The sequence below is a fragment of the Gracilinanus agilis genome, chromosome 3, assembly GCF_016433145.1.
Source record: "Gracilinanus agilis isolate LMUSP501 chromosome 3, AgileGrace, whole genome shotgun sequence".
Taxonomy (NCBI): domain Eukaryota; kingdom Metazoa; phylum Chordata; class Mammalia; order Didelphimorphia; family Didelphidae; genus Gracilinanus; species Gracilinanus agilis.
Window position 1 is genome coordinate 324,869,654 of NC_058132.1, and position 8,918 is coordinate 324,878,571.

Sequence of the window (8,918 nt, forward strand, 5' to 3'; positions counted from 1 at the left end):
GTTTGCCATTTTCTTCTCCAGCTCATTTCACAGATGAGGAAACTAAGACTATTAGGGTGAAGTGATTTGCCCAGTCAAACAAGCCTGTAAGTTTCTGAGGCCAGATATGAACTCGAGAAGATGAGTCTTCCTGACTTTGGGCCCAGCACTCTATCCACTGTGTTGTCTCGACGCCCAAAAGCAAATATATAGAACCAGTAAAACAAACCGACTCAGTAATGACTTCAGTAGGTTTAGACCTAATTTGAATTCTATCATACCATCATTTATTTCTCTCAGAGTTCTAAGCCAAAATTTTAGCTAATTTTCTCCCACAGCTGAGAGATGAACTATTTGTGAAAGTCTCTGGTCTTTCTGTCCTCAGAGATTCCAAAGCACAAGTCAATAGGTAAGACTGACTCTTGCTCAAACATCAGAAGGTATGGTGGAAAGCCTGTGGCTTTATTCCAGGTAGAATTGTGTGTGTGTGTGTGTGCCAGAAATGACTCATTTCGACTCTATCTAGATTTTTGTTCTGGTCTCAGTGTCCCTCCCATCTAAGCTCAGACAGTAGTGTGAGGTTGGAATGTCGGGGCTGTGGATCTCCTTGGGGAGGGCTTTGGCCAAAACTAACATCTCACTGAACAGTGTGTTCTCGAATTCTCTGCCTTCGTTAAAATGGGTCAAGGCTGGAAGTCCATATGCCAAAAAGCACATTTCCCATAATATTTTAGCAATTGTATAAGGTTTCTGGTTCCTATTTGGATATGTCTATGTCTATGTTATGAAATGGTAATCATCAAAATATAAATTTTGTCCTTCTCATGGGTGGCACAAGTTGGTAGTACTTTTTTGGACACAACTGGCATAAATCTCACATTTCTTAGGGATATTACTGCAGTCTTGAACCAGTAAAATCTGTTCTTTAATAGCTCTAGGGCTTTGACCCATATGCATAAAATCATCATACAAAACTTTCATGACTATGTAGCAATATGCTCTGGATAGGACTTGCTGCTTTCTGACACCATGGTAAAGTATCACCATAGCTTCAATGTCATGTAGCCTTTAGGATAGGGCATCTTTAGGATAGTCTTTTTGGTCTGGCAATGTATATAACAGATCTATATCCATATAATGTGTTTACATCTATAATATATCTATATATCTTAGAATCGATACTAAGTCTAGGTTCCAAGGGAGAAAAGTGGTAAAGGGTAGGCAGTTGGGGTTGTGACTTGCCCAGGGTATCATAGCTAAGAAGTATCTGAGGCCAGATTTTAACCCAGGACCTCTCTCTATCCACTGAGCCTCCTAGCTATCCCTCTGGCAATATATGTTGAATTCATAATTGGCTAATGCCACTTCCCATCTCTGGCAAGCATTAGCTAATTTGGTACTGGCCAAAAAAGGCCAGTGGATTACTGTAAGTTCACACTTAAAACTTTCTTCCATATGTATAGCCTTTGAACAATCTCAGTAATAGCCTACAACAAGGCTAAGAACTCCAGTTTGTAGAGGAGATAATGAATCTCACTGCCACTCAGTCTTCTGGTGGCAGTTGCACCTGGTTTCCGATGGCCATAACTCTTCTTGGTACAGGACTTTCCCCAAGGTGCCTGGCCTGGCATCTGTTTTAGATCTGCATAGATTAATACCAGTGGGTATGGTATATGAGGCAGTTGACTAGCTCTTTAGAAACTTGTTCACATCTATCCATCCATCAATTTCCAGTGGGCTTTGCAGGATTTAAGGCAAGCTGGCTTTTCTTGCCCTTTTGCTTTTGGTTCTCTTCTATAACAAAAGCATAAATTAGGTAACTCAAACCACTATGGATTAGGCAATAGAACCATAATTCTTTTTTTTTTTTAATTTTTCAAAACTCTTACCTTTCTGTCTTAGAATAAATACCAAGTATCAGTTCAAGGGCAGAAGAGCAGTAAAGGCTAGGCAATTGGGGTTAGGTAACTTGACCAGGGTCACACAATTACGAGGTGTCCGAGGCCATATTTGAATCCAGGTTCTCCCATCTCCAGGCCTGGCTATCTACTGATCCACCTAGTTAATCATTGAGAAGGCTAGCAGCAATATATCAATTATACATATGAAATCACTCAAAACATTCCATGTTAGCTTTATTGCAAAAAAGCAAGAAAATAAAATGTGAATAAAATTATATTTTGATTTGTACTTAGAGTTCATTACTTATAACTCTTTCTGGAGGTGTATCTTTTTGTTGATCAGAGTAGTTAAGCCTTTTACTATTGATCTTTGTTACAATATTGCTGTTACTGTGTAGAATGACTTAAAAAATGAACAACAATAATCCTTTCCATCAGTCTTACTTTTTCTGCCTTACTTTGGCATCTAGCTTCAGTCTAGTCCACAAATACAGTTCCCCTTTTTGTTTTAGGGGGTTTTTCCTTTTTTTTTTTTTTTAAACCCTTACCTTCCGTCTTAGGATCAATATTGGTTCTAAGGCAGAAGAGTGGTAAGGGCTAGGCAATGGGGGATAACTGACTTGCCCAGGGTCACATAGCTAGGAAGTGTCTGAGGACAGATTTGAACCCAGGACCTCCCATCTCTGGGCCTGGCTCTCAATCCACTGAGCCACTGAGCTGCCCCCTGGGGGAGGGTCTTTCTTGTTTTATCCCTCCTCTTAGTTAAACTGCCTTTTTTCTGACTTTACTCTCCTCAACTTCCTTATCATTCAGCCCCTTTTGTTGTTTTTCATTCTTTGTTTTGGAAAGGACAAGTGACATCATGATGTGATGCCTTGACTTGTAGGTGCCCATTCCAATGGGGGGGGGGGAATCTTCATATGCATGGCATAGACATCTTCCTAACTCATTGTCGGTTTGAGACCTGTTACTTATCCTGAACATGGTTTAACTCAACTGCCAAGATGGTTTTACTGGAGTGTGGCTGCTGGGCAATAGCTTCTTGGAGCCACAGGTGAGAGCTGGGTGGCAGGTGGACACCAAAGATAGATGAGCCTCCCTGAAAAGAGCTTGGCAAACTCTCACACCAGAGGTGCTGGTTATCTCTGAACACCTTTTCAGTGCCTCTCATTAGGCTTTTATTCTTTCCAGTGCAGGAGAAAATTATAGAGCAGTTTCTAAGTATTGATTTGTACTGTCAGGGTGTCTGATATTTTGAATAATCCAGTAGATTAGGTAATGCACAGGGTAGTGAGTAGTTGTAATAATTCCTAGAGCTCTTGCCTCACAGAGTTTTTGATAATACCTGGAGTACTTACCTCTTAAGGTTCTAGGGAGGCTCAGATGGGATAATGAGTCCCAGTGGGATAACACAGGCTTTGCAAACCTTAAAATGTCACATAAATATACATTTTTGTTTTTAGTAACCGTTGGTGTTTCCTCCCTACTTAATCTACTCAAGGACTTTAAGTAACTAACTTTCCTCCTCCTCCCCTTTAATACATTTATACCATAAGACTTCTTCTTTAGTTTATCACAGAGTTAGAGGGACTCTCAGTGACCATTTGGTCATAGAATCATAAAGTTCTGGAAAGGAATACAGAGATTATCTAGTCTAAGCACCTTATTTTCAAGATGAGGAAATATGAGACCCAGGGAGTTTGTATGACTCACCTGAGGTCACGCAGATGTTAAACCACACCCTCTGACTCCAAATCCAATGCTAGAATAACCTAATGTCTGAGCAAGAATCCTTTTTTTTACTTACTTTTACTTTTCTTAACATGCATTTTTATATTTATAAGTTCCAAATTCTCTTCCTCCTTCCAGCTCTTCCCCCACCCATTGAGAAAGCAAGCAATGATGATATCCATTATACAGGTGAAGTTTTTTTTTTTTTTTAACCCTTACCTTCTGTCTTGGAATCAAGATTGTTTTGATTCCAAGATAGAGAGTGGTAAGGGCTAGGCAATGGGGGTTAAGTGACTTGCCCAGGGTCACACAGCTGGGAAGTGTCTGAGGCTAGATTGGAACCCAGGACCTCCCATCTCTAGGCCTGGCTCTCAGTCCACTGAGCTACCCAGCTGCCCCTTACAAGTGAAGTTTTGCAAAACATATTTCCATATTAGCCAAAGAATTTTTTTCTCTAACAAGCGGCCATCCAACCATTGCTTACAGAGATCTAATAGTTTCCCAGGGACAACTTACTCTACTTTGGGGTAGCTCTAATTGGAAATAAGTTTTTGCTTGGTAGATTGACCTCTTAGGACCTTCTAGTAATGTCTTCTGGGACCAAGTCAAACAAATCAAATCTCCATTCCAGATATAGTTGTTTTCAAGTACTTGAAGGCAGCTATCATGCCTTCCCTAAGTCTTATCATGGTTAAACACCCCTAGTTTATTCAACTAATTCTCATATGCATAATATTTGAGGCCCTGAATTATCTTGATTACCCTCCTCAGGACACTATCCAGTTTATCAATCAATCAGTTGATTCAGTAAACATTGTTAGAATTCCAGCTAAGTACCAGGTATGGTGCTAAGTCCTGGGTTTACAAAAAGAGGCAAAGGACAGTTCCTCCCCTTTAGGAGCTCATAGTCTAAGGGAGAGATAAAAAACAAATAAATCTATTGAAACTATCTACAGGATAAATAGGAAACAATTAAGAGAGGTTAGGGCAGCTTTCCTATAGAAGGTAGGATTTTAAATGAGACTTAGAGGAAGCCAGGGAAGTTATAGGTAAAGATAAGGAGGGAGAGCATTCCAGGAATGGGCTTCAGTCAGAAAAAAATGTTTGGAGCTGAGTCTTATTCATGGAACAGCTAGAAGACCGATGCCACTAGATGGAAGAGAGCATGGTGGGTAGTAAGGAATAAGAAAACCAGAAAGGTAGGAAGGGGCTAAAGCAATGGCCTGCAACCTTTTTGTCCGTGAGAGCCATAAACGCCTGCGGAAGGAGGAGGATGGAGGCAGAAGGTGCTGAAATATGGGGCGGGGGCTGAAGGGCCCCCTGGAGCACATCCTGAGGCTCTGTCCCGCCTGGCCGGTTGAGAGGTGGAGCCAGATATGGCTCGGGAGCCATACGTTGCTGACCCCTGGGCTAGGTTATAAAATATATATATGGCAAATAGAGCATTTTGTATTTTTTTAATTAAAAAAAACTTTTCCTTCTTTCTTAGAATTGGAACTAAGTCTCAATTCCATGGCAGAATAATAGTGAGGGCTAGACAATTGGGGTTAAGTGACTTACCCAGAATCACACAATTAAGAAGTGCTGAGGTCAGATTTAAACTCAGGACCTCCTGTCTCTAGGTCTTCTGCTCTATCCACAGAGCCAGCTAGCTTTGTGAACATTTTATATTTGATCCTGGAGGTGATAGGGAGTCACTAGAGTTTGTTGAGTACGTGTTGTAGGGGTGCCACTTGTACTTTAGGAAAATCATTTTTGAAAATGGATTGGAGCAGGGCTTGCTGATTGCCACGGGCTCCGGGCAGTCACCATACCTACAACACAGCAGTCACTGCAGGATGAACAGGAAAAGCTGAAGCAATTCAGGCTACGAAGGTTTAGTCATTCCAGATGAAATGATGCCTGGACAAAAACAAGCTTATGGATGCTCTGAAACATGCTTCTAACATGCTTGGTGAACTTCAAACCTCTGTGTTGTCACCAAAGAGCTACTATGAACTTTATGTGGCGAATTCTGATGAACTGCACTACTTGGAAGTCTACTTGACAGATGAATTTGCTAAAGGAAGGAAAGTAGCAGATCTCTGTGAATTTGTATAATATGCTGGAAATAATACATCAAGACTCTATTACTCTATTATTATAGTGGGAGTTGTTTATGTCAAGTCATTTTTCTCAGTCTAGGAAAGACATTTTAAAAGATTTGGTAGAGATGTGCTGTGGTGTACAGCATCCCTTAAGAGGTCTATTTCTTCAAAATTACCTTCTTCAGTGTACCAGAAACATTTTGCCAGATGAAGGAGAGCCAACAGATGAAGAAACAACTGGAAACATCAGCGATTCTATGGATTTGTACTTTTAAACTTTACAGAAAAGAACAAGCTCTGGGTACGAATGCAACATCAAGGAAACAGCCCAGATAGAGAGAAATGAGAATAGGAAAGGGAGGAACTTAGAATTTTTTCTAGTAGGAACAAATTTGGTCCTCCTCAGTCAGTAGGAAGGTATAAATGTGGAACGATACAAACAGATTGTTTTGACTGATATCTTGGAACAAGTTGTGAATTGCAGGGATGCACTGGCTCAGGAGTATCTCATGGAGTCTTTCCTGTTGAATTTCATCTACAGAACCTGAATTCTTTTCTTTGAGCCTGTGCTGAGTTATACCAAAATGTAAGTGTAAAGAACATAATCATTGCCTGGAATCCCAGCAGATAAACTTTTTGACATATTTTCACAGTAACTAGAGACTGTACTACAGTCCAGGCAAGACATGCCTTCAGAAGATGTGGTGTCTTTATAAATGCCTCTCATTAACCTTGCCATGAAGTGCTATCCAGATCGTGTGGATTATGTAGATAAAGTGTTAGAAACAACGGTGGAAATATATAAAAAGCTAAATCTAGAACATAATGTTATCAGTAGTGTAGTTTCAAAGGAGCTCACAAAACTGCTGAAGATATCTGTTGTCACCTATAACAACATTTTAACAGTTTTGAAATTAAAACATGTTCATCCCCTCTTTATTTTGACTATAAATCCAGAAAGTGTGAGTTGTTATGTGCTTAGTGTCCTGGATTATAATACAGAAATTCTCAAAGGCAAGGGGGATGCAATCATGAATCTAGTATCAATATTGATCAAGACCAACCAGATAAACCTGTGAAAGACTTAGACCCTGAAGATTTTGCTGATGAACAGAGCCTTGTGGGAAGATTCATTCACCTTCTTCAGTCAGATGATACTGATAGCAGTTCTTGATTTTAAACACAGCCTGGAAACATTTTGGAGCAGGTGGGAACCAGTGCGTTCACTTTACATTCCCTCCCTTGGTATTTGCAGCATATCAACTGGCTTTTTGCTACAAAGAAAATTCCAAAGTGGATGATAAATGGGAGAAGAAGTGTCAGAAGATTTTTTCATTTGCACATCAGGCTATCAGTGCTTTAATTAAAGCAGAATGGGCAGAACTGCCTCTGCTTTTTCCTTCAAGGAGTTCTAGCTGCTGAGGAAATTGGTTTTCAAAACCATGAAACAGTGGCATATGAATTTATGTCCCAGGCATTTTCTCTGTATGAAGATGAAATCAGTGATTCTAAAGCTCAGCTGGCAGCCATCACCTTGATCATTGGGACATTTGAGAGGATGAAGTGCTTCAGTGAAGAGAACCATGAACCCTTAAGGACTCAGTGCGCCTTGGCAGCTTCCAAATTGCTCAAGAAGCCAGACTAAGGCTGGGCTGTTAGCACCTGTACCCATCTCTTCGGGTCTGGTAGACACAGACAAGAATGGGGAGGAGCTTCATGGAGACAAGAGTAATGGAATGCCTAAAGAAGGCTCTGAAGATAGCGAATCAGTGCATGGATTGCTCACTACAAATTCAGCTTTTTATAGAAATTCTTAACAGATATATCTGTTTTTATGAAAAGGAAAAATGATGCCATGATGATTCAGGTTTTGAATTAATTTATCCAGAAGATAAGAGAAGACTCCAGATTTTGAGTCCAGTGGAGAAACAGAAGTGATTAACAAACATTTTCAGAATATCCTGGAGCATTTGCACTTGAGGAGGGAATCACCAGAGTCTGAGGGGCCAATCTATGAAGGTCTTGTCCTTCAAAGAGAAGAAACACAGACACACTGTGCTTCTTTCCATTTATATACAGTATTTTAAAAATTATGCTAGATTATTTCCTCCCCATAGATTGTGCCTTTCAGAAATGCCAAATCTTTCTCTTATCTGTGATATATTTTATTCAGCACCTCCAGACACTCATCTTCAGGACCTTAACAAATTAATTCACTTCACAGGAATTCAAGTTGGGTCATCAAATGTCTATCTGATCACCAGAAGTAGCATGACTGAATTTTTTTTTTTTTTAATTCCTCTGATCTTCAAGGATCTTCTTTCAGCTAGTAATCTTTTCTTTTTCTGTTTCTCTTCACTGTTTGTTGTTGCTTCTGTAATTTTATTCAGCCTAGGGAGTACTAACCAGGAAGTGGCTAGCGCTGTCTGTCTTTGTGTTCTATAGTCCATTTTGATTTTTATAAGAGATTTGATTTGGGGGTGGGAGGGATATAGTATGTTGAATTCAGCTTGAACTTTTCTTTAAGCAAGATAAGGCTAAGTGTAATATTTCCCCTAAAACTAGAGTATATTGATGTATGTTTGAGAGTTTAAAAGCACCATGGTTAAAACCAGCAGTTTATATTTTGTATTTTTGGGTTATCCATTATGGGCCTACTTGTCATTGGGCATATTTATCAGGAAAATTTTGTTCTCAATTGTATAAAAACAGAAATTGTGATCTATATAGTTTATGTATAACCTTCATTATTGCAAATTTAGGGGAAATGCATTACACAAGTATCATGATTTTGAACCAGTGAAACAACAAAATTGATATAATAATGAAAAATGGAGTGGAGTGGGGAGAGTTTTTTTTTAAATTTAAATATTTTATTTTTTTAGAAAAATTTCCCATGGTTACATGTTTTTACTTTCCCCTTCCCCCTCTATCACCTCCCCACCTCATAGACTATGCACATTTCTACTGGTTTTAACATGTGTCATCAATCAAGACATTTCCATATTATTGATAATTGCATTGGTGTGGTCGTTTTGAGTCTACATCCCCAATCATGTCTGCATCAACCCATGTGTTCAAGCAGTTGTTTTTCTTCTGTGTTTCCACTCCTGTAGTTCTTCCTCTGAATGTGGGTAGGGTTCTTTTCCATAAATCCCTCAGAATTGTCCTGGATCATTGCATTGCTGCTAGTATAGAAGTCATTACATTCGATTTTACC

At 39.5% G+C, this 8,918-nt stretch overlaps 1 pseudogene; it reads left to right on the forward strand.

Moving 5' to 3' along the window:
- Positions 1 to 4,829: 4,829 nt before the first annotated feature.
- Positions 4,830 to 7,785, forward strand: LOC123241517 (annotated as a pseudogene).
- The last annotated feature ends 1,133 nt before the right edge of the window (positions 7,786 to 8,918 follow it).